The following is a 25,572-nucleotide window of genomic DNA, read 5'->3' on the forward strand; positions in this document are numbered from 1 at the left end:
GGCTTTGACAAGGTACTGCATTGTAGGCTGGTCCAGAGGGTCAGATCACAAAGGATCCAGGTTTTGCTGGCTACTTGGATATATAATTGGCTTGATGATAGCAGTCAGTGTGATATTAGAGGCCAGTAACTCTTGGTATTCTGCAGAGATTTGTTCTGGGTGGGTTCACTATTGTTTGTGTCATCTCCATTAATGACTTGAATTCAATGCAGTTAGCATGGTTAATAAGATTGCAGATGACACCAAAATTGGAGGTACAATGGACAGTGCAGTAGGTTATCTGACATTGCAACAGGATCTACATGAACTGGAAAAGTAGTACAGGGAATGGCAGCTGGAATTTATCTCTGATAATTGGTAATTAAACCAGGACAGGACTTAACGCAGTAAATTTTAGGGTGCTGGAGTGTTGAACAGAAACACTGATGTATGCAGGTACACAATTCCTTGAAAGGGACCACACTAGTAGATAAGGCAGTGAAGAAGCTGTTTGAAATGCATCTTCACCTGTCAGAGCATTGAATACAGAAGTTGGAATGTCATGCTACAACTGAACAAAATATTAGTGAGACTACACTTTCAGTATGGTACAGTTCTGGTCAACTTGCTATAAGCAAAACTGTCATTTAGCTATAAAGGGTGCAGAAAGATTTCACAAGAAGATTCTCACAGAGGGTGGAAGATGTATGAAATGAGCTGCCAGAGTAAGTAGTAGAGCAAGTGCAAATGTAACACTTAAAATATATTCAGACAGGTACATGGTTAGGGATAGTTTAGAGAGATCTGGGCCAAATTGAGGCAAATGGGGCCAGCTCGGGTAGACCACTTGGTTTGGAATGGATAAGTTGGGCTAAAGTATCAGTTTCTGTGCTGTAAAAGATCATTTAAAAGAGAAGTCAAATCAGCATTCTTCCTATCTTTTTGTATCCTGAATAAACTCTCAAATAAAATGAGACCCTGGTACAGGTCTGTAGTGGCAAAATTGAGAGCAAGTTTTGGACAGTGTGGTTCAGCTATTGAAGCTTAAGTGTTTATTTTCATTTAATGTGACTCAAGGAGAGATCCACTGGGATATATCATGTTTTCTGGAAATAGAGATATTAGGCTTGTGACGTTATACAGCCCAGTGTAATGTTTGTTGAGACACATGACTCCTAAAAAAGCAGGTCGGTTATTGTCTTGTCAGCAGCTGAACTGCAAAAAAAAAAGTAGAACAAGAATTGAACATACTTCAAACCTCTTCTGACCAATTTTAAGAGGCAGGAAGAGGGGACATTTGCTGATCTGTGCTCAGGATGTGTGGTAAATCACTGTATGTATATTTATCTGTCTGGATGCACCCATTGACTGACTGTACCTGTGGCCCCTCCCATAGGCTCCTGAATAAAGGTGATTGTCCCTCAGCCCCTTCCTCAGTTCGGGACAGTTGACCAGCAGGGATGTGCCTCGTTCTATTGTGAATAAAAGCCTATCAGTTTTGATCAACTCAGTCTTTTGAGTAATTGATGGTGCCTCAATTTTATTCACATTAGACTTGACAATGGAGCAGATCCTGAAGCCAGAGAAACTGGAAATCAACCCTCATTTGCTCTGGCTGCGCTGTTTTGAAGCATTCCTGCAGGTATCATCAGCCATCGTTTGGTCAGAGAACGACAAACTACAGGTACTGCACTCCTGAGTCAGGCCCCTGCAGTACTCGATGATCAGGGATGCTGCGTCGTACCTGGAGGTAAGAGAAATATTGAAAGGCCAGTACCTGAGAAAGGTCAATGAGGTCTACACCAGACACTTCCTCGTGACCCGAAAACAATGACCTGGGGAGTCGAGAACGAGAACCTCCGGGCCCTGAGAACCCTCAGATGCAAGGCTGTGATGGCTGCAGACTACACAAAGGACCTGATTAGGGATGCCTATGTTGCAGGCATTAGGTCCAATTACATCAACCAGGGACTTCTGGAGCAAGGTGAGTTCAGTCTGTGGAGGGCGGTCAAATTGGCAGGCACACTAGAGGTGGCCCTTCAGAACATGGAGGCCCACTCAACCGACAACGCAGCCGCCTTGTAGTTGTCTCTGGCTCCGTCAACTTGGGACACGTCGCCACCATCACATTCTGCCAGCAATCTGACCACAGCAGCTGTATGCCATGAGCGCCTAACACTGCTATCGCTATGTCCCGCCAGTGACCTGGCCATGGCTACTGTACTCCATGAGCACCCGAAGTCCTTCTTATGTGGCCTGGGCAAGTACCCGAGGAAACTCTGCCCAGCGAAAGACACAGTCTGCTCCAGCTGTAGGAAGAAAGGGTGCTATGCTAAGGAATGCAGATCAAAGCCACCCACCCCCTCCCAGCAGCACTGTGTGCGGTCTGTAGAGGCTGCCGCCTTTGATGCCACCATCTCCAGGAACTAATGGCACCACGTGCGAGTCATAGGGGCTGCTATCTTCAAGATCCAGCAGCACTGTGTGGGGGCTGCCATCTTCTTTTGACGCCATCTCCCGACTCAACACCCAAACTTTTTGTCGCAGCGATCTGACACTGGCTTCCATCACATTCGACCAGGGCAGTCCCCATCAACTCACCGGATCGATGATAGACATTCAGGTAAACAGCCACGTGACGAGTTGCCTGTTTGATAGTGGGAGCACAGAGAGCTTCATCCACCCCGACATAGAACAGTGCTCTTCGCTCATTGTAAGGCCAGTAAGCCAAAAAGTCTCTTTGTCCTCAAAGTCACATACAGCGAATGTCCACGGCTACTGTAAAGTGACTCTAACTGTACGGGGCACAGACTATCAAAACTTTAAACTTCTGGTGATGCCACAGCTCTGCGCTGCCATGCTACTGGGACAGGACTTTCAATGTCACCTTAAAAGCATGATGATGGAGTATGATGGGCCCCATCCCTCCCCTCATTGACCCTTCATCCCCCTCCCCTTCCCCATAACACACAGCCAACAATCTGATCGCCCATCAAGCACAACCTGCAGATTTTCCACCCTCAAAATCATCCCTCCATCGCTGTTCGCCAACCTCACCCCCAAATGTTAACCCATTGCCACCAAAAGTAGGTGGTACAAGGGCCACAGAGTACAGTTGATAAAGGCTACCTGCCCCTTTGAATGCCTGAGGTGACGACTTCAAAGGACCCCTCTCCTCCTTAGACTGCAATGTGTATTTCCTCAATGACATTGATGAGTACTCCCGTTTTCCATTTGCCATCCCCTACCCTGATGTGACAGCTGCCACAGTTATCAAGGGCCTATACATTCTCTTCCCTCCATTTGGCTTTCCCAGCTATATTCATAGCAACCAGAGGCCCTCATTTATGAGTGATGAGCTGCGCCAGTACCTTCTGTTAAGAGGCATCACCATGAGCAGAACTACTAGCTACAACCTGTGGGGTAACGGGCAGGTTGAAAAGGAGAATGCAGTCTGGAAGTCTGTCCTCCTAGCCCTGCAGTCTAGGGGCCTCCCAGTCTTCTGATGGCAATAGGTCCTTCCTGAGGTGCTTCACTCCATCAAATCCCTTCTATGCACAGCCACCAATGCCACACTGCATGAACGTATGTTTTCCTTTCCCAGGAAATTGGCGACAGAGATCACGTTGCCGGCATGCTGATATCCCTTGAGCTGGTCCTATTCTGGAAACGTGAGGAGTTACAAACCAATGGCCGAAAGGGGCCACCTCCTTCATGTCAACTCCCATACACCTCTGTGATGTACCTTGATGAGGATGAAGACACTGTCTCTGTTAGGGACTTGGCACCCTCAGGGACTCTGGAGACCATCACTGATCACTCCACACCCCTCACCACTCATGATGCACCAGGGCCATCACACATTACCTTAGCCCCAACAAATGATACATCAGACTTGTTGTCATGTACCCACCAGCTCAACGTTGATGACCGCATACAGGCACCCCCAACTGACCAGGATCCCATTGCTACGACTACAGTCACAGCTGGTACTATGACTGCCACAGCAGAAAACTAAACTGGCCGAAAGACTTAATTTTCAATTGTATCATCAACACTTCACCTCACTGGTCTCTTTTTAAAAACAAGGGGTGAATGAGGTAAACTTCTGTATGTATATATTTATCTGTCTGGGAAAGACATTGGCCAACTGTATCTGTGGCCCCTCCCACAGGCTCCTGAATAAAGATGACTGTCCCTCTGCCCCCTACTCAGTTGGGAACAGTTGACCAGCAGGGATGTGTCTTCACTCTATTGCAAATAAAAGCCTTTTGACATTGATGGTGCATCAGGATGTGGTTTGGTCACTTGAATATTACATTGTACATTGATGAAATTGAATGATACAAAATGCAATTTACTACTATCTCCAAATCTTTAAAAAAATGTCTGCAGATTGTGTGTACTTCCTAGTTTGGTTTGCTTTTACTTTATGAGGAATCATTTAAGAATTTATTATTTATTTCCAAAGAAGGCTTAGAAATGGGATAATTTGAACAATTTTTTGTAAAACTGTTGCCGACTCTCTAATGTCAGCAGTAAATGTTAGTTTGCATAAACTATCATGGTAAACCTATACTCTGTATTTTACACATACTGATGATTCATTGAAGTGTGTACTATATCTGTATTAGAATTTGGGCTAAAATATTAAAGTCGCACAGACCTTTACAAGCTGTATAATATAATAACACTTCCACCTTGACTGTAATATTATCTGATACAAAATGTTGACCAGAAGAAATTAATGCAACCAAGACATAAATAATTGTCCATACTGTCAAAGTGAAAAAGGACGCAGTTTCATAAGTTAGAATGTTTAAAATGAGGATTTCCTTTCTGAATTTAAAATCACTTTATGGAATGAGAATGCCAAATGCAAAATAGAGGTATTATCCAAGGCAAGGTTTCCAATTATTTTTAGCATTGTCCTCTCACATCAATTTAATAATTTAAATTCATTGTCAAAGAGAATATTTTAGAAATTTTACAGCCCATAGCACTTCACTCAAATTTGAGTCACAGGCTGGGGGATTAATTCATTTTGTCATTTACATGAATACTACCTGTCAATCCTTGTTAAGCTATTTTAATATTATTTATCCCTTTCTAGTCAACTGTATTAATGTTTTTAATATTTGATTTAATTTTTCTTTATTATGTCTAATAGTTCACCCATATTGGTTCAATAAAAATGATTAAGGAGGACTGTAGGGATGTCTTAAAATATATTATGTTGCAAAGAAAACATTTAAAGAGATAAATCAATCATAAAAATGACCTCTGATAATTGATCATAAGGGAACTTTATGCAGTGAGTTCACGCAGTGGGTGACTTCGCTAGCATTTTGAATGACCCACAACCTTGTAGCTGCATTTTATATATTGAAGTCCAGGCAGTCCCTGGGTTACAAAGGTCCAACTTACGGATGACCTGTACTTACAAACAAATTGTTCCCTAATTTGCGCATGTGCATAATGTTACCTCATGAATGCATGACATCGATGGAACAAGAATATATGGTAACTTTTAATCATGTTTTTATTATTGCATAGAAAGGTAAAATATATACCATATACTAAATGTTTAAACAATGTACTTTGACTAACTGATGCTAAATGAGAACCGTTTCTAGTTACCTACAAATTTGACTTAAAGACAGACTAAGGAACGGAACTCGTTTGTATCCTGGGGACTGCCTGTAGATATTAATTCCCTCTTAAAATATACTATAATGGTTGAATCTATTCTCTTCAAAATAATGTAGAATGTAATAACATATTTTTAAAAAATAATCTTTATTGCCAATTGTTTGAAACCTAAGTTTCTTTTCCATCAATCCTTCCCTAGAAAAAAAGATAGCGTTATTAAAAAGCAATTACTACTGGTAGAAGACAAGAGACTGCAGATGCAGGAACCTGGAGCAGAAAATAAACTGCTGGAGGAACCAAACAGATTTTTTCCACAAGAAATGAAGAAGGACAATATGCTAGAGGTGGTGGCTGGTTGAATAAAAGCTGAGGGCTATAGCAACTCTTTCAATTTGGTTTGGAGGGAAGTGGGTGAGAGCAAAAGTCCAAGAAATAGAGAAAAGACGAGAGAGTTCCATCAACCACATTCAGAAATCTCCTTTCCTGAAAAAGGAGAACGTATGTGATGTCCTAGAATGGAAAGCTTCATTTTGAGAGCAGATGCAATGGAGACTGATAAACTGGCAGAACAAGTGGGGTAGTCGGGATAGCAGGGTCTTTACCTGAAAGGTGGACAATTCCTTCCCTGCCCTTCTCCCCACAGATGCTCCTTGTCATGCTGAATTCCTTCAGTGGTTTTTATACTAATGGTGGGAATCTGAAGTAAAACAGAAAATGCTCAGACCAGATAGCAATTGTGGAAAGAGGAACAGATATGAAGTTACATGTGGATGACGACTCTTCATAATGTAGAAGAACTGATGAAATATCCTCATCAATTAAAGGGAAAACAATTTCATGTTCTGCAGTCTCTTCAAACAACTAAATAAGAAAACAATTTATTATCGAAATAATAACTACTTGATTTTTTTTTAAAAAAAGAAAACATTTTACCAAGTTTCACCTCTGGTTCTTTTCCATTCTCTTTTCATCACTGCTGTCCAGTTATCACCAGATCAGGAATTGGAAACAATTTCTCAATCTAAATCCCTCTTGATTCTTTAACACTGATGAGATCTCTGCTTGGGCTTCTCTTCATGGAAGGAGAACAATTTTGGCCTACAGTCTATCAGCATTACTCAAATCCCAGTTTCTGCAGCCATTCCCCGTGCCCTCCATAAAATCTCCATGCCCTTTTTGTCCTTCAAATCGAAGTAGAATTTTAAAGTATTTGAATTGGGTCAAACACACATTTCATAATTATTCACCACATTTCCTTTTCTTTGTATTTTATCCCTCTGTTTAATATGCTAATAAACCCATATGCTGTTTACTTGCTATCTTCCAAGAGTTGCGTAAGCCCTTTTTAAAATTGCATTATTTAGTTTGTATTGCGTTAGTTCAGTCTTCCGACTGAAATGTATCATTTTGCCTTTGCTGCATTGAATTTCTGCTCATTATTCCAATTGGCTGTGTTCTTTCAAAGGCTTTGTTTATCATTGGGTTTTGGTTGTTCTTGCATTTACCCAACTTGCTATATGTTAACCAAGGTCAGTGCCGTTCATAATATTTAATCTGAAATGTTGCTGAAGAACTTACTGCTTTGGTGGTCTGATACTGTTATTATTTAACCTCTTCATTTCCACTACTTAACTCATTCCAATGACAATGCCAGGTTTCTGGCTGCCCAACCTAAAAGTTAATCATTTTAGAATCTTACCCTTTATTTCTTGCTTCAAGTTATTAATGTATTTTATTAAAATATAGCAGAAATATTTGTCCAGGTATTGAGTTTTGAGAAAAAAATCATTTGGCCTAATTGGTTATATTTGTCAGCAATGTACTTCGCCCTTGCGACAAGCTTAACTTGTGGCACTTAAGCAAATAATACCTTTTGATTATACATGAGCACATCAATTCCACTACGACAGGCCAGTGAGCCTAACATTAGTCATAGGTAAGTTACTGGAGGAGAATCTGAGCGACTGGATCTATGTGCATTTCAAAAGACAAGGATTAATTGGGGATGGTTAATGTGGTTTTGTGCATGGGAATTCACATTTTATGAATTTGATCTGAGTTTTTTGAAAAGGTGGCCAAGAAGATTGTTGAGATAGATGTTATCTATATGGAATTTAGCAAGGCCTTTGACATGGTCCCATGTAGTAGACTGGTAGAATGTCAGGTTGCATGGGATCCAGGGGAATTAGGCTATTTGGATACTGGTTGGCTTGATAGTAGGAGACTGAGGTGGTGGTGGAGTACAGTTACTCAGTGTGGTGCACTGTGACAACTGCTGTGCTGCAGAGATCAGCATCTGTTATTAATGACTTGGATGACAATGTTGCTAGCATGGTAAATAAGATTGTAGATGACACCAAAATGTGAAGCGATGAACAGTGAAGAAGGTTGACTGAGATTATAACGGGATCACAATGAACTAGGAAAATGGGGCATGTAATGGCAAATGGAAGTTAACTCTGACCATTGTAGGTGTTGCTTGTTTGGTAGGTTAAACCCGGGCAGCTTTAGGATGGTGAATGGTAGGCCCCTGACAGCATTGTAGAACATAGACAGGTGCAGTTACATAGTTCCATGAAAATGACTACACAGGTATTCAGGGTGCTGAAGGTGGTGTTTGGCACCTTGCCTTCAGTGGTCAGGGTGTAACTGCAGAAAAATGGACATGGTGTTATAACCGTAGGACATTGAGGCCAGGCTTTATTATATTGTGTACAGCTGTAGGAAAAAATATTAGTAAGCTAGAAAGGCAGTGGAAACCATTCATGACAATGTTATTGGGACTTGCAGGCTTGAATTATAAGGAGAGGTTGTACAAGTTGGGACTCTTCTCCCTGAGTGCAGGATGCAAAGGAGGACTTTTATAGAGGTTTATAAAATCATGAGGGGCATAGATGAGGAAAATAGTCCGTTTGTTTTTTCCCATAGAAGAAGAATCTAAACCTAGAGGGCATAGATTAAAAAGGACCAGAGAGGAAAGAATAAAAATGACTCCAGGGGCACCTTCTTCACAAAGGTCGATGGATAAGTGGGCAGGCTGCCAGATGAAGTGGTGGATGTGGGAAAGACCGGTATCTGGATAGAAAATGTTTTGAGGGATATGGGCTGTTTGCAGGCATGTGGGACAAGCTTGATTGGCATGGACAAGATGGGCCAAAGGGCCTATTTCCTTGCTTCAGATCTTCATCCTTTTACTTCACTTAATACTTGTGTTTCAATATTTGACCAACAAGGCACACTGACTCTGTCTGATTTTGTCCAATTTGTCAATTTTTATTCCCCAGGTCACTTTTTCTAAAAGCTTCTCTACTCATGTTAAATTAACAGGCATTGAATATTTTCTCCAGATGCATTGTTCAGAAGCAAAATATTTGTAGTCTAGTTTTCTACCTCCGCCCTTAAGACTCGTGAAGGGAAGAATATTGTGTACCCCCCCCCCCCGCAATATTTAGCCCCAGTAATTTTGTATCTCCCACTTGGCTGTTGGATCCAATTTTACTGCACCCACCCTTTAGGATACTATTTTATATCCTGACACGCACCTTAATTTTGGCAAAGTCCCTATGATAAACATCCATGCAAAGCACTCATTCAGTTCTAAAGAATTTTGATCTCCAATTGGTATTGCTCCTCTGTTAAACTGTATTAATGAACCTCCCAGAGAGTAAAAAATTTGCTTGTATTGGCATGGGATTAATCAAGAATGTTTATTGTATGTTCTTTTTGAAGCCCAGTTTTGTAGCATCTGGTAATTGGGTAGCATTTTAAAGTAAGGGTTTAGTAAACAATTGGAGACATTAATATTTATTTGTATTCAGGCCAATCACCGAAGTTAACTCATTGAAAATCATTGTAAACTATAAAGAAGCATTTATTTAGCAGTAATATTGATGTATACTGTCGCTGTTATTTTCTTGTCAGTAGGATTAGTATGAGGTGGGCTCACTGACAAAAGGCAAAGGAGGAAAAACCCAACCCCAACCAACCAATTTTCCCCTGCAACCGCTGCAACCGTGTCTGCCTGTCCCGCATCGGACTTGTCAGCCACAAACGAGCCTGCAGCTGACGTGGACATTTACCCCCTCCATAAATCTTCGTCCGCGAAGCCAAGCCAAAGAGAAGAGGATTAGTATTCAAAGTCCTTTGAAGAAAAAAAAACTAGAAATCCAAAAGGCTGTTCACAGGGTATATAAAATTGCACAGTCAAAAAAATTAATTAGAATACATTGGCCCAAATTTTACAGAAAATTTCTGGAGAAATCAGCATTTGCTGTTGTTAAATACAGGATATTAGAAAGCTGTCGGGCAAGTTTTCCAAGCACCTCTTGTTGTCATTGTAGCACCAAGAGATTAGACATTACATATGCAAAGAGCATATGGTTGCTGGATTTCAAAAACCGGAAACAGCAATCAGTTAATACTTGAACAACATTAGTGGTTGCAGTGTATTTAATTATCTCTTTGAATATCAATCTAGTACCATTTCTTGCCATTTTTACTTAAGACCTGGATCTGCAGTGGAGGTTGGCCGTTTCTAACATTTACAAGTTCTGGTGCAAAAGTCACGTGGGGAAATAATGCTGAAATCTTGACGGAGAAAGACATTGATCTCATTCTAATGTGAATTAAGAGAGTGATGTAAAGGAGGAAATGTTGGTGTCCACTCCAATGGTTACACTTGAAATGGAGGACAAAAAAAATGTACCTTAAAATAATTTTTAAATGCAAAGGAGGTTCTTTCTGTAAATATATTGGTATCTGGGAGGGAGGGGTAATGGAAATTAAAATGAAAAATAATCTACAAAAATATACACAATGCTTCAATACAAGATCTGAAGGACTGAATTGTATCAACTCCTTAAGCATATATTCATTTTCTGTAACTTGTGGGACTAATTTTTATTTAAATGTATGATGCCAGGTGAATTGGTTCTTATTGGCTCAGATTTAAGCAATCTCCTCAATTTGTATAATTCAGACAGAAATATAAATTGCGTTCAATAAAATTTTAAATAGCTTTTGCCTAAAGTGGAAAGTCACAATTGTTTCTCCTTTTAACTCGTGAATGAGAACAAATTCCAGTCTTTGTCAAATAAATTAATTAATAATTTGTTACCAAAAAATGATCTTTTCTCTTCATAATTATTTTGAAGTGTGACATGATCTGAGAAGGTCAAGGATTTGAAATTGAGAATTCCATAATATGAAGTTAAATTAAAAATGCCATCAAACTTGCCAAACAAAAAAAGTGCTATCACAGAACATTGAAAACTCCAAGCTTTCCCCATTCTCCCACCTTATATTTTTGAATCAAGAAGAATTTTTGAGGCTTTTTTTGTTTTTGAAATATCTTCAACTGGCTGTTAAACTCAATTTTTCAGGATGATTGCATGTATTTGGATTCAGCTCCTCGTCCCTTGACCCTGACCAGTGGCTCTACATGATTTTCATAACAAGTGAGCTATACAAATAGCTCACTCTTTGGGTTCTGTCCCCAGTCTCTCCTATGTTAACCAATGCCAATGTCTATTTGTATTAGGGATGGGTGAGTGAGTCATGGTTCTCATCACCATGCAGTGATTCCTTCTGTAAACAAGCATTTATAGACATTGGGCAAGGATGGAATCAGTTTTGGCTCTGTTCCCTGACTACAGTCTTGGTTGAAGTCTAATCGTCTGCTGACATTCAAGATGTGTTAATAGCTACTTAAGTGGCGTACTGCAGGGTGATTGGCATCTATACAACCACCACACATGTAGGGGTCTTTGCTTTCAGAAGTGCAAACAAGAACAAAAAACATTAAAATCTGCTTGTGACTGGAACCACTATCAAATTCTAGGCTAGCTTTAATTGCTGGGTAACTTTTACAATCAATATATTCAATGCAAGTGTTTGTTTATTTAACTGAATATTACAATGATGACCAAATAAACAAAAATGTGATGAGTCTGCTTTCTGAAATGTGCTAGTTCAGAGTCATGAGGTAAGTCATGAGTTATTAGACACATTTTCTGTGATCACTTCTCTCATGGTATTAAGATGACCGAGGTTTAAAAAAAAGTTAGAATAAAGATTTTCTCTCTGTTAAGAATTAGTTGTTGGCATGGGTGCTCTGGAAAGATTATTGTTTATAGACTGCCTGATTTGCATTCTTTACAAAATTGTGGGTGTGGGAGCAATTTTTCAATAAATATACCTAGAAAAACTCTCCAACATTACATATATATATATTTGACTTTTTCTTTACAAAAAACAAATATTTCCCCCCGCCCTTGACATTATAAATCCACATACTGTCAGAGCTCACATTTATGTTGACCATCAAAAATTCTATGTGGGGAAGTCATTTGCATTTATACTAGAGTAGCATTTATTATTATCCTTTTTATTATTGTATTTATAATTATAATTGAGTCCCTGTATGATCCAAATACGGCTACCATATCTTGATAAATATATCATATTTGTTCTTTTAAGTTGTGTATAATTTTTTCCATAGGTATACAACTATGCATCTCAGCAGTCCATCGTGCTCTATGTAGAGGCAGTCGGATTTCCAAGTAATCACACAATACAGCCAGTGCTAAAGCTATTTTAACAAATGAAATTTAGAATTTTAGTTAGGTTTATTACTTGTTTCGATGAAGTTGCGCAAAAGATAAAGCTCTGGGTCACATGTGAAGGCCACCCCTATTATCCTTGTTAATATTTCAGTAATATCCAGCCAGAAAGGACTAACCTTCACACATGACCACATAGCATAAAAACATTCCTATTTCTGTCCCACACCTAAAACAATCGATTAAACAATACAGTGATCTTTCACCTTTAAAAAAAGACATACAATGTCCCTGCCCTGACGGTGATGTAAACAGGAAAGCCTGCCATAAAAGCTCGCAGGATCTCTCAAGGAAGAAGAACCCCCCCCCCCCCAGCATAATCTTTTATAGATAATCTTCTCTGGGCACCATTCTACTACTTTGCTACTACTTTTCCTAAGTTTTCTCTCTTTTCTGAGCTCTCTGTAATAATTTCAATAAAATTTACTTTTCAACAATAAATATAATACCTTTTTTTTAAAAAATACAACTTTTAATTAGTCCCATTGTAAACATTCTTACAGTCTTCCTCTTTGGCAACCTTAGCCTTTTCATAAACCTCGCAGGAAGTCTTCCAGCTTGTTCTTAGTCTTGTAAAATTGTCAATTACCTTCTGCTACTTCGATCCTCAGAGTCACGGGTTATATCATTGAATATTTCAAGTTTTTGGAATGCAATTGTCTTTTCACATCATCAAACTCCTTCCTTTGCTTAATCAAAGTAGAACTACAATTTTGGAAAAATGGCACTTTTTCATTGTCATCCTCGGGCGGGCCATTATTTTGCTCAGAGTATTCAAATGCTATTCCCAGAATTGTCTCTCATTCCCGGTAACTCAAAGGTCTTCCCAGGATTGGTCGTGGTCATTGATCGCCAATTCTCATAGGTCTGAGGGTCTGGTGAGCCCTTTCATTGTGCAGTTTTTTTTCTGAATTTGTTTTCTCCCAGCACTCACGGGATCCATGTTTCGAAGAAGTTCACCAGATCTCTTCCCTCGATTCATTCTTTCAATCCAATAATTTGGACATAATTTCATCTGCTAAAATTCTCCATGTGGTCAATCTTGTCGAGCAGACCTTGTCTGTTGGACTCCCATTGCTTTGCATCTTTCTCCAAAGCTTTGAGGTTTTTTTTTAATCAAGTCTGCTTCTGCTTGGGTCATTCTTTCCATTAAGTCTTCAATTATTTCTTTATTTTCAGTCATCCTTTCAGTCATGTCTCTCATTACATTTTCAACAACAACAAATCAGTTTGCACAAGTTTTTCTCCAGGATAATATTTAGTTCTTGCCCTGACTCCCAGCTCTGCCAAGGTCCACTGGTCCCGAGACCACTCATGCGCCGCCCGCTTTCAGGCTTTCTCTCCATCTTCCTGGCTGAGTAGAAACTTCCTTGTTTGTTCTCAGATGCCTTGGCTTCTTAGTACTTATTTTGTGCATTTTTTTAGTGAAATTTAAAAAAAATTAACAGTCTTTTTGCTATTCTTCATGGAGAGCTCAATCAAAACATGTCTGTCTAAGTCCTTTGCATGGCCACGCCCCTTACAATGCTATTCTTAACACAAGCTATGAATCCACACTAATCTAGGACATCAAAGTCATGATGATTGATTTCTTGATATCAGTCCCATGGACTGAATATTATCATACCTTCGCATCACATACATTGATTTGAAGCCTTTGATTTAATTAACATGTAGCTGATATTCCTTTTGCAATCTTGTTAGTTCTAAATACTTTGAAAATATGCAACACGCATAAAGAAAAGTCAAGATCAGCTTAAATATTTGGGTTTGGTTTATATTTGATTGTTTTCACAAAAAAATAGGGCTAAAGAATGAAGCTTGTTAACATCGATGGCAGCCAGATAATTTAAATGATCTGAAACTATTGTGTATAAACAAAGAAAATGAAATTCAATAAGTAGTAGTATTTTTATTTTTATTACATCTGCCTAATTAGTGTTTTCCAGCAGGGGTTTTAGTAATCGAGCCTAGAGCTATGGGTTTTTAATTTTAAATGAATTAAACATCCATGATAATTAATAACTAATTTTCAGTTGTTTATTGCTGAATGGATTGGTGGTGAAGGGTGGTAAAAGTGACTTGGCAATATCGCATCGTAGTCAATAAAATTACATTTTATGTATCCTTGCTTTGATAAAATATTTTGAGCATTAGTGCAGCAGAATTAATTATTAATTAGGTATTTAAGGAAGAATAACTACAACTAAATGCAGCTAATTTAAGTAAAGTGAAGAAAGATTAATAATTGTTTCAATAAAGACATTATGTTCATTTGTTTAGTAAGTTAAATAATTTGATTGCTGATCTCTTTTTGCAAGCACATATCCTATTGGTTGGTCAAAATGTGGAATTATGGCAGTCACGTTAAACAGGTTTCCTTGATTGAGTTAATGAGGATTGTGTAAATAAAGTAGACTTGGTAGGATGTGGAAGAATTTTTTTTAAACATCTTTCATAGAGAGAAAGTATGTGATTAGCTTTTCTAGAATCCTTTGGTTAAATTAAAATACAACTGAAAAAGGAAGTTTGTTAAAATGAAGATCTTGCTGACATGTTGAAAGATGGCTACATTACAGAGTATGCAGTAATAATTTGGGTGAAGTAAGATTTTGCAGCTGGACAATGAAATTAATCACTGCCACTACTCAGCTCTTGACATCATGTGGAGATCCTACATTGTCTTTGGAAATTGAAAATTTTGTTTATTTGAAAGTGTCTGAAAAGACGCTGCAGATAAAAGTTCTCATGTTTGTAATGGCTGTTGCAATATATTTTAGATTTGTTAGTTTGTAGCAGTCTTGCATTTCATTTCAAAACTCAAGATATTTTTCATCGCATAACTTTATCTGTCCAGCATTTCCTATAGAATTACATTAGTAATCTGTTGAAACCATCATTTTACTGGGAAAATATTACAGCAAAGCATGTTAGCGAGATTCAAATTATTAATAGGTGAGATGACTCTCATTTTAAATTATTTTTAAGACTACAAAGATGTGTAATATGTTATGAGAACCATAAAAGTGATTCAGAAATGTACTTAGAAATTAAATTTCAGTAAAAAAAAACTTGCAAAAGAAATTAGACAGCGTTATAAGATGTTACTCATCACAATTATTGAAATCTAAGAATTTTAGGAATATCTGGCCACCTGCAGCAGGTCAAATTAGGCTTCCTATGCTAAATATGAATACTGAGTCAGGAAACATCAGCAGCCAAATAAAGATGTGCAAAGATTCCTGTGGGTCAGTTGAGGAAGAAGATTATCCTATAAAACAGAATGGTCAAAAACTTCACACTGATAGTCAAAATGGCATGTTCAATGTTACACAGATCCGAGTTCAATTCCTTAACCAAATGGGTTACATTTAATTAATTTTTTTTTTGACATTTAGCATGATAACAGGCCATTTCGGCCCACCATTCCATGCTGCCCAATTTACACCCCATTACGAAAACCAACAAGGTCAGGTCAGATACAGCAATGAGCTCTCTGAACCCTTCTCCATTAACAATGGCGTGAAGCAAGGCTGTGTTCTCGCACCAACCCTCTTTTCAATCTTCTTCAGCATGATGCTGAACCAAGCCATGAAAGACCCCAACAATGAAGACGCTGTTTACATCCGGTACCGCACGGATGGCAGTCTCTTCAATCTGAGGCGCCTGCAAGCTCACACCAAGACACAAGAGAAACTTGTCCGTGAACTACTCTTTGCAGACGATGCCGCTTTAGTTGCCCATTCAGAGCCAGCTCTTCAGCGCTTGACATCCTGCTTTGCGGAAACTGCCAAAATGTTTGGCCTGGAAGTCAGCCTGAATAAAACTGAGGTCCTCCATCAGCCAGCTCCCCACCATGACTACCAGCCCCCCCACATCTCCATCGGGCACACAAAACTCAAAACGGTCAACCAGTTTACCTATCTCGGCTGCACCATTTCATCAGATGCAAGGATCGACAATGAGATAGACAACAGACTCGCCAAGGCAAATAGCGCCTTTGGAAGACTACACAAAAGAGTCTGGAAAAACAACCAACTGAAAAACCTCACAAAGATAAGCGTATACAGAGCCGTTGCCATACCCACACTCCTGTTCGGCTCCGAATCATGGGTCCTCTACCGGCATCACCTACGGCTCCTAGAACGCTTCCACCAGCGTTGTCTCCGCTCCATCCTCAACATCCATTGGAGCGCTTTCATCCCTAAAGTCGAAGTACTCGAGATGGCAGAGGTCGACAGCATCGAGTCCACGCTGCTGAAGATCCAGCTGCGCTTGGTGGGTCACGTCTCCAGAATGGAGGACCATCGCCTTCCCAAGATCGTGTTATATGGCGAGCTCTCCACTGGCCACCGTGACAGAGGTGCACCAAAGAAAAGGTACAAGGACTGCCTAAAGAAATCTCTTGGTGTCTGCCACATTGACCACCGCCAGTGGGCTGATATCGCCTCAAACCGTGCATCTTGGCGCCTCACAGTTTGGCGGGCAGCAACCTCCTTTGAAGAAGACCGCAGAGCCCACCTCACTGACAAAAGGCAAAGGAGGAAAAACCCAACACCCAACCCCAACCAACCAATTTTCCCCCTGCAGCCACTGCAACCGTGTCTGCCTGTCCCGCATCGGACTTGTCAGCCACAAACGAGCCTGCAGCTGACGTGGACTTTTACCCCCTCCATAAATCTTCGTCCGCGAAGCCAAGCCAAAGATCAACGAAAGAAAGTTTGATCCTGTTTTTATGTTTAAAGAAAATTAAAAGTAACTTTTGTTTAAGTTATCATTTGTCTTGGTGAATTTCCATTGCTGCTGGGTTTTGGGGTCCTCTGGGCTTGTAACATTACAATAAAATGAAATATCACTTAAATCAGGTGTCAGACTGCTTGCTCAGTGCTTCAAAGATTGATATAAATTATATGAATATCCAACTGACAGAAGTAGTTGCTTCTGTAATGCAACCAAGATGGATTGCAACACAAGAGGACTCTTGGAGGGTATGAGCTGACAGTGCAATTGCAATGTAAGAGACGCAAGATGTACGTGAAAATAAGGAGTTACTGAGGCTGAAAAAGTGGCCAAAGGGTTAACATTTTAAGACCAAATAAGATGAGGCACAAGCCTTTCAAATATTTTCCCCCTCTTCCCTGCTACCCACTTTTTTTCCAAGTTGTGATTGAGCATCTGGAATTTGAAATTTTCTCATGTAACTAGAGTGACATTGTTAATTTTTCACACCATTATTAATAAACCTTTATTGCACTAGTTCTTTGCAATTGTATCTGTATGGTATAATGCACAAACAATTGGAAGTTGTTTCTATAATATTCAGGCATGTATGGGTTAAGTCAAACTGTAACTGTTCTGTATAGATTCCTGTTAAGTAACTGTTTCATTTTATTAGATTGATTAAACAAATTATATAATTGCATCTTCATAAAAGATTATTTTTTAAAAACATTGAACAAAAAATACACAAGCTGAAGAATTTTTGAAATCTGTCACAACATTCAACATGACAAATACTTTTTCAGTTAATCAACCACTTTACCAAATCTTACAATGTACTTCATTGGTGTATGCTCCCTTTTGAAAAATTTATACGACTTGCAGTATTTAGAGCTGTTTGCTGTCCATGTATTGAAAGGTCTAAAATTGAAAGTTAGAAATGGTCGCTAAAAAAACGGAGTTCTGATGAAGGAACTGAAGGTTTAGTTGCTAATGTTTCTGATGGCAAAGAATGTAAATTGTGAAGAGAACATGTGGTGACCATGGAAAATCAACAGGGAAATGAATAGGCATAAATTTGGGAAATTGAGGATACTTAACATTTTTCCACTACAGTGTTGTCCAATTTCACATGGGGAAAAAGGACACTTTAAATCAGGAGTGGCCAAACTTTTTTGATTGTTGACCACGTACAGAAAAATATAAGGAGACATTCTCAACCAATTACACTAAGAAAAACTGCATTTTTGGACTAGAAAACCCCTGTGCCATATAAAATTAATTTTCTATCAAAATAACTATGACATGACTGAACAGTTTAACTGTCGACATTGCAGTAGTTTATTGATGTGCTCACATTACAGGAGGCAATTCTGTATTTACTGCTCTTTCAATTAAATTAATACAATAAAACTCATTCAAAAAATAGTGCAAAATAGGAACAGGAGAAAAGATCTAGAAAGGGAGAAGGCAGTCTCCAATATTCCTCCACAACTCTCAGTGAATACAGATCATGGCCCAAGTATCCACCTTAATGATGATGATGTTAGCAAAGATGAGCTATTAAAGTTAACCATTTCCTTGCAAATCAAACGTACTTAGCCTTGACTTCTGTTAAAAAACAAGTATTAATTTTCCCACCGTGTCTGAAATTTTTGGAACTCCCTTGCTATTTTCTGTCTTTTCGGTTCTGCCATGTTTAATCAACTGGGGTAAAAAAAATTAAACTGAGGTAAATGTTTTTTTAAAAAAAACTGAGGTAAACTTTTTAAATTAAGACAAACTTTCTTTTAAAACTGAGGTAAACTTTTTAAACTAAGACAAACTTTCTTTTAAAACTGAGGTAAACTTTTTAAACTAAGACAAACTTTCTTTTAAAACTGAGGTAAACTTTTTAAACAGGTAAACGTTTTCATTGGAGTAACATTGCAACAGCTGGTCTAGTATTGTTCAAATTGGCAATGACATCTAGTGTTGAAACTTAGAAGTGCAATGTACATAGTGATTTATTTTTGGAAACTACGTTGTAACAGCCCACTTAAAAATGGGCAAAGGGTTGAAGTGATCTGGGCGCCATAGTTTGCCACTTCTGCTTTAAATGATGAGAGATGCAGGGCTCAGTGGTGCTGAGGGGCTCTTGGTGTCCGAGTGCATGATTCACACATCAATGATTACATGTGCACATTTTCAGGTACAGCAAGTGCTTAGAAAATCTAATCTTGTTATTGGGACAATGAATGTAATTTTTCACTGATTGTGCTTCAGTGGAGTATTCTTTTTGATTTTTTTTGACTAAGTATGTAAATGTGTTGGATACAGTTCACTGATCATTTATTTGACTGATACCTAGAATTGGTGGTTGCCTTGTTCAACTGACAATGTAAATGCATTGAGAGCAATTCAGAGGAAGTTTACTGTACTAATAACAGAAATGGCAAGTTGTCTTGTGAGGAATGATTGCACAGATTAAAGTTGTACCTGAGCTTCATTTAAAAAAAACACTTTAATGCCAACTGCTGCAGTGATTCCATTCATTTTTCTTTTGTTGGTATTGATATAGTGAGATGGTGCACAACTTGGAGTAGATTGCTTTTACATTGCTTGTTCTTTGTGATGTAAGTCCCCAGGAAGGTTGATACTGTCCAAGAAACCTTGGTGATTTTCTGCTGTTAGATCTGTAGATCATGAATATTACATCCTTGGCACAATATCAGTGTCAAGACAAATGAGAAATGAGTAAAATATTCAATCTGAATTCTACTGTGGGAGAATCCATTTGTCTTGATGTTTATTTTAGAGGATTTGTGAAATCAGGAATTAATTCAGTTAGTATAGCATTCAGATGCTCTGCTATTGCCATCATGATTATATAGTTGGCTCCGATGTATTTTAAGTGTAAAAAAAAATAGGTGATCTTGATGGTTGAGCATTTTAAAGATATTATTGACTGGATGATTACTATTCAGGACCCTCATTGCGTAGTATTTATTGTCTATTTAGTTGTTAGCTCCAAATAGATTAGAAAAAAATAATTTTCAGTGAATAACTTATTCTTAACCCTCTAATGAAAGAAGTGTTATTGGTAAAGTAGATCAAATTGTTTGGATTGGGAGTGTTAATAAATTACAAGTAATTGAGGATTTAACTATTTTGTACTTATAATTAGTTTTCATAAATACTTGATGCTATTTTGAAGATTGCGGAGGTGCAAGTTCCTCTCAGAAATTTGTATTAAGTTTGCCTAAGAGCTTGCTACTGTCACTCTCATTTTATCTTACAGAGAAACCACAAGCCTTTTCGGTGGATGCTCTAATCACAGCACATTCCAGAGATTAGCTGAGTAGCTTTGCTAGACCAATCTATAAAGCCTAGTATCTGAAGCCTTTTCTCAGATTATCTGATTTTGATAAACAAGGTCACAGAGAATGGATAGTCTACAACAGATTTGTCACTATCTCCTTGCAGTCAAATATTATCATTCCAGAATCAACTGTCATTTGTGTTCCAGATTAAGCACACTACTTCCATATATGGCTACTAGATGAGAAAGGGGACTTGTTCATAAATTTGGCAAGATGGCAGATACATTTGAGGTACTGTGTCTAACAGTACAGGGCTTTGTAGGCACCAGTTGCAATTTGACATCTCGACGTTGCCTGATTGCACACTGGCAAATAAAGAGAAAATGGCTGCAGTTGCTCACCAGTCTACTACTCACTTCAAGGCAGCAGCCAAATAATCAAAGGGTTAGGTAGAAGGTTAACAAGTTCTCCTAGTTATCAGTTGTGATTGACCTTGGGTTTCTTGGTAAATTGAATAAGGACAGGGATCTGACAAATGGGACCACCTTTTTCTTTTGGCTGACGATCATTATAATGCAGAATTTAGCCCAAAGTGTCCATCCATGCCATCAGAACAATTCCATCTGTCTTTTTCCCGTCTTGTGACCTTGCAGCCCTGCAACTTTTTCTGCATTTGGGTGGCCATCAATTACCTTTTAATTCCTTTTGCCATTGAGCAAATTTGAGGCAATTTACAATTAAACAGATTCCAGCATGTCTAGCATCTGAGAGGAAACTGGAGATCCCAGGGGAAATCTACTTGGGGATAACTTGTATACTTGGCGCAGAGGGCCTTCAAGGTTAGGATTGAACTCTGGTCTCTGTAACTCTGCAACATCACTAACTACCATGTTGTCTTTTGTACCTGACATTTTCCCATGTACTCATTGTCATTAAACTGGCCTACATAACGATCTCTGAGTGTGTATAGGATTGGGATTTGTGGTTACACATTGTTTGCAGTAGAAATGCATGCTATTTGGTTCCAATCCCCATTAGAAAAAATTGGACGCATCTTTTCCCTTCCTTCATCTTACTTCATTCACATATTCCTCAGCTGTTTATCTAAATTCCCCTAAAATGTACTAAAACTATTCGACTGAACTACTTAATACATTCAAACCACCCTCTGATTAATATATTGTTTCATCGATACAGCTATAACAGCCGCAGTTTTCAATTTTGAATGTCTTAATAAGTATCACAATAACCTAATGATGAAATTCCTTGCAGTAATATTGATAAATAGCAGAGCAGACAGCAGGGATAATTCCCCTATTTTTTTTAAATAATATCACAATAGATTTTTATCTGTCTTGGAGAGCTGAGAGGATAATTCAAAAGGTACACTTCCAAAGCTATGATGCTAAAAGTGTATTAGCCTGTTTATATGCTTGTCTGAATAGAGGGACTTTGCCCACAGCTCTTTTACTTTGCTATGGACTCCTAGTGTGCTCCAATTAGTCCTTGACCATTACAGCTCTGTTATATAAATAACACAAATGAATGACTTGCCTGTTTCCAGACCTTCATATTCAGTTGTTATCTGGTAGCATGAAGTTCACAGAGTGTTCCCTGTACAATTACTTTAGCCCTACAGGAGGATGCTTCATTCTGTGTTCCTTCTCAGTTGGCTATCGATGTTGGTTCTTTAACACTAGCTGCTGATTCAAGTATTTGATATATCTATCCTTTCTGTTTATTATTCATGATGTACTCCGTAGTCGTGGAGTATCAGAATTATTATAAAATTCATGCACAAGGGTACAAATGAATAAATATGGATTCAGTATGTGCACTTTGGTCATAATTTAAGCAGCCTACCATCTCTCACAAACTGGTAGGTGGAGAAGATACATAATGTGATAATGTTCAAATATTGGTGTGTTGTCATGGAAACAGCTGACATGACATCATCTACAATGCATAATTTGAACAGAAACCTGCTGGCAGTTGTGTGCAATGGTACTGTGTGATTATTACATTTCAACAAATGCTGTAAAGCCCATTTTTAATTCCTGTGTAGCTTGTATTTTGATATTGTCTTTCCACCCATGCAATTGAAGATAATTTACTGCTGTATTAATTAAGAACAGCAGAATTTGTCAATTTGTGCATATCTTTATGGTGTTGATTTTTATGCTGGCATGATTGTTAGGTAAAAGCAGAACACTGAGGGTTAAATGATTGAACATGGTTAAAATGTTAAGAGTGCTGTATTCCAGACTATAGATTTTTTTTTAATGGTGTCAGGGGAAGGACTCTTGTCACTCTTGAAGGGCAGGCACCTGATAAGTAGAGGACAAAAAGCACCCAAGCCTCTACTGGAGGCTTGGTGAAAATTGCTGATTTTCTTACCTTTTCATTTTGAACGATATTGAAACCTTGAAGGGTCAGATTACACAAGGGAGAGGGAAAAAAAGCCACTTTAGCTCAACTCTAAGAAGCTATTAACTACGGCGGAAATGAGGCAGCCTGAGTTGAAGGTTGGAATTTACTGAGAAATTTGTGATGTACCAGATGAACAACTCGAAGATTGTGGTGTAAATAGAACTGGGATGGCAAGTATACAATTTTGTTTGTTGCGACAAGGGTGGCAAGGCAAAGGAACATAAAGCAAGAATTTCAGAGAGATTGCAGTTTTGATGATTCAGTTTTTAACTTCTAGTTAAATTAAGTAAATTAATCAAACTCCACCTTGACAATGATCCAGATATTATTCAAGACCTGAAAACTATTCAATAATGTTCTTAGCCTTTAAGCAAAATGAGGTATTTAGTTTGACTAATTTGCTAGTAGCTTTAAAAAAGTGAATTTAACTTACTTTGGAACTGGAAAGCATCTCTATTATTGAGCTTTTATTCCATTTACTCAGCCTGAACTTGTTTTGCTTTGTCATGCTATTGAGAAAAAGTATATTGGGGTTGCAGCTTTTAGCTACTTTGAGGCAGATTGAATGTATTTGCAGAAATTGTAGTGTTTGTTTTAATTAGGATCAGACGGTTTTACAGGCTGAATTTTTCAATTCTGTTATGTGTTTCCTTTGTTGCAAAGTTTGTCTCTTCATTCACCAAATCATTCGATTGTTGTGTGTAGCTTCTATTATGTGTAGATTCAGCTTTTTTTGTTAACACTTGCTCTGAATTGCATTTCAGCATGTACACTTTTAAATTTCCACAGCTCTACACTATTAGTTACTTTTACCCTCAAACTGCACGTCAAGAAATAATGTCAGGAATTTTTAATCCTGATGGGGAAAAAAATTGAAATCTTGTTTTTATTCTGCTGTATTTACTCTTATCACCAGATAATAATCACCAATATCGGTGCTATAGTGTAAAATTGTTGTATCCATTTTGTTTGCATGCCTAATTTAAAGTCTGGGATCAAAGGAGTGAATACATTGAAAAACAAATAAAACTGCAGATGCTGGAATTTGAAACAAAAGCAGACATGCTGGAAGTATCAGCCAGTCGAGCAGCATCTGTGGAGTGAGAAACCAGGTTATTTTGCTGACCGAAAGCATTGACCAATTTCACTTTCCACAGATGCTGCTTAACTGGTTGAGTTCTTCCAGCAATTTGAATGCAATGAAGTTCATATTACTTAAAAAATTTAAAATATCAAACTTGGCAGACCAAACTTCGAAGTTCTTTTCTAAGTTAGCTGCTCTCGATCAGAACACTAATAGCAATATGTCGATTGAATTCTATCTTACCAAGCAAGAAAGAAGAGGTTTCTTTCCATTTTTCATGCTCTCTGAGGTAAAGTAGTGACTGATGGAGAGGAAATGTGATGTGGACAGAAGAATAAATCAAGTCAGACCTTGCTCAAATTTTAGGTCTGATCTATGTGAAACTGTTTTATCTGTGGTTATGGTATTCTGAATTACAAATTTGTATGATGATATTTAAATTACATTTTATTTAAGCATTTCAAAAATATTTTCAACACTGTTCATTCTCATTGTGTTTTGTACAGTATCAGGCATGAATATATATTTTTCATTCTAATTTGCTTTGAACACAAGAATAAGAACATCTCCACTGCTCCCAACCCCCGCCAGGCAAGGGAAGACTGTCTTCATAAAGGATTTCTTCTAAAAATACCAACCGTTCTTTTTCCACCACTAATGCTGCTTGACCCATTGAGTTCCTTCAGCATGTTGTGTTTGAAATTCTATGCCACATTATTTTTTTCTGCTATCTCCCCATATCATTGATTCCCTTAATAGTCAGAAATCTATCTCTGTTTTTACTGCAATGAATGACTGAATCTCTGTTGTCATCCAGTAGAGTGTTCCAAGATTCACCATATTTAAAATGGAATTTTCTGTTCTAATTGGTCCACCCTTTATTTTGATACCCTCTATTTGTGGCCTGTCGATCCATACACCTCAGCCAAGGGAATCACTCTCCCTGTGTCTCCCTTGTTCAGAATTTTGTAGACTTCAATAAAGTCGCTTTTAATTCTTCTAAAATCTATGGAATAAATGCCTTTCAAACTCTTATTTTGGCTTGTATGCCAGACCGACTGTTGCAGGAACCAGTCTGGAGAATCTCTGCTGCACTTTCTGCCCACCAAATATATGCATTGTATAATAAGAGGAAGAAGAGTGTATACAGTACTCCTGGTGTAATCTCATAAAAGCCCAATAGAATTGTAGGAAGACTTGTTTACTCTTGCACTTAAATCCTCTCGCTTTGTAAATTTTGGAAGGAAAAGGGGATTATAATTGAGTTCATGATTACTGTTGCGCTCACTGTCTATGGTAGAAAATGGCTGTTAACCTCACCTTTTGTTGGGCGATTGATGTGACTACCTTTGACTCACCACTGAAATCCTTTTTTCCATTGCTTGAAATGAAATAGTTACTCACGAAATGCCCACCAAATTAAAAGAGTGAACAGTGCAGTTTGATAGTTCAGTTGTTTAACTGTACAAGGAATGATATGCAATTAAATCAGGCTCTTAAGCTCTTTCTTCAAGTCTCATTCGTTAATTTTTGAAATGTGGTCACTGCTCTGTAAGTAAATACAACAGCCAATATAAATTCAAGGGTTGCTGCGTAGCAGGGGTGCAGTGCTGCCAGAGCTCACAGGAGCGCTGCTCTGGGCACCTGATGGGGCCACTCTGGGCCCCTCCTTGTTGTTGCTTTTGGTGAGCTCCGGCACCTGAAAATTTAGCACTGCTCCCCTGCTGCACAGGAATAAGATTGTGACCGGGTATTCTTATTCTGCAAACGATTTATGATTAAATGG

The 25,572-nt window shown here is 38.4% G+C and overlaps 1 protein-coding gene and 1 long non-coding RNA gene across 20 annotated transcripts in view; one reads left to right on the forward strand and one right to left on the reverse strand.

The window, feature by feature from the left end:
* LOC138737165 (uncharacterized) overlaps window positions 1–6,304 on the reverse strand; it is a 41,651-nt gene extending 35,347 nt beyond the window's left edge. For both annotated transcript variants that reach the window (XR_011340794.1, XR_011340796.1), the window contains exon 1: window positions 6,234–6,304. This is a non-coding gene — a long non-coding RNA (uncharacterized lncRNA). The remainder of the gene's footprint in view (window positions 1–6,233) is intronic.
* The window catches only part of LOC138737104 (disabled homolog 2-interacting protein-like), a 592,760-nt gene that overhangs the window by 363,211 nt on the left and 203,977 nt on the right, over window positions 1–25,572 (forward strand). The window lies entirely within an intron of this gene.

The sequence above is a fragment of the Narcine bancroftii genome, chromosome 1 (genome assembly GCF_036971445.1).
Source record: "Narcine bancroftii isolate sNarBan1 chromosome 1, sNarBan1.hap1, whole genome shotgun sequence".
Classification (NCBI taxonomy): domain Eukaryota; kingdom Metazoa; phylum Chordata; class Chondrichthyes; order Torpediniformes; family Narcinidae; genus Narcine; species Narcine bancroftii.